This window comes from Arachis ipaensis, chromosome B02, assembly GCF_000816755.2.
Source record: "Arachis ipaensis cultivar K30076 chromosome B02, Araip1.1, whole genome shotgun sequence".
Taxonomy (NCBI): domain Eukaryota; kingdom Viridiplantae; phylum Streptophyta; class Magnoliopsida; order Fabales; family Fabaceae; genus Arachis; species Arachis ipaensis.
This window is the reverse complement of record NC_029786.2, coordinates 3857345-3859082: the sequence shown is the minus strand read 5'-3', so window position 1 is coordinate 3859082 and position 1738 is coordinate 3857345.

Below are 1738 nucleotides of genomic sequence, written 5' to 3'. Positions count from 1 at the left end.
ATATACATAAAAAAAACTATTAATTTTACTTTATTAATAGTATAAAATAATTTATATAATAGATTTATTAAAACAAAGTTCTAAAGACAATTATTTTTACTTACTTATACATAACTTCACCAATTCCAATTCTTAAATGTCAAAATGAAATATAATATAAAATGAAGGGCCAAAGGGTAACAAAATCATCCTCTATGTCAAAGGAATGAATCAAAGACTTTTGAAGGAATCCATATCAATTGATTTCACATGGAATTGGAAAAGAGAAGGTTCTAATTAACACTGCTTATTAATGTTTTAGATTAGGTCTATTTGATGAATTCAATTGGAAATGGTCTTTCAAATTGAGTTTAGAAGAGCTCCAATATTACTCGGTTTGTTAGGCTAACAACTATTCAACGGATATCATTTAATTAGAGTTGTTTTTAGGGGCAATTTAATTAGAGTTTTACTTAGTCTCAATCATTCAGATTAAAGTATTATTTTGCTTTCTAATATTTGGACTAAGTCTTAATTCAATTTTTAATGTTTTAAATGTCTTATTTAGTTTTAAAATTTTTTAAATATCTTATTTAAATTCTAAAATTTTTTAAACAAATTTAATATTATCCTAATGTCTTATTTTAGTATATAAGTAACATCGACTCACTAATGATAGCCAACTTAAATTTTTTTTTATTCTAGAGCATTGATGATTGATTGATAGGATTTTAAGATTTTTTTTTTATTTTACAAGAAAGAGATTGAGAAGAAAAAATATTATAAGAAGGTTTTATTATATTTCTCTAACACAAAAAAAAATACATAACTTAATAATAAGATTGTTAACGTCCGCATCACTTACTGTCTTAACTATTTTTGTAAATTTAGCGATAAGAAAACATTGAACTCGTTTAAAATTTTTTGGAACAGAAATAAAACGTTTAAAATGTTAAGGACTAAATTAAAATTTTGTTTAAATATTAGAGACTAAAATAGTATTTACAAGAAAATAAAATAAAATAAAATAAAATAAAATAAAATCAATATCCAGCTTGCATTCCTGTTTCTAACAACAAATACTCTGTCACTAACCACACGTCTAGCCCTTGAAAATAGAATATTAAATATGAAAAAAACACACTTCTTTAGGAAAAAATAAAAACAAAATTCTCATACTAACAAGTAACAAATAAATAAAGAAAAGTCAACGTGCCCTTAAACCACATGTTTTTATAAAATTCAAGGGATTTCATGAAGAAAAACAATTTGAGTGGTTCCAAGAATATTATAAAACATAACTTATATAAAAACATTAAAATTTTCATTGTATTATTTCTTTAACCAAATAATTATTGCACTTATTATAAATATTTCAAAAAAATTATTGATTATGAAAGATAGTAAGAATAATTTCATTAAAATAATAAAAATATAGATATAGATTTGATTTTGGATTTGGTCATAATAATTAGTAAGAATGAGTTTTGGTTTGGGAGAGAAATAAATGAATGAATGAAAGAGGAAGAGAGAGAAGCTAAGAGGCGTAGTTAGTAGTTACGTTAAAGTAGTGAATTCTGACAAGTCAATTTATTCTGACAGGTCTTATTATCACTTGGCTCTTCTATCTTTCTCAATCTCTAATGTGAAAGAGATCACTAAGTCTATGACTATGAAAGATGATATATCTCAAAAGTAACAAAGTAATTAAAAAAGAATTTATATAATTAATGTATTATTTTGGTTGCATATGATATAT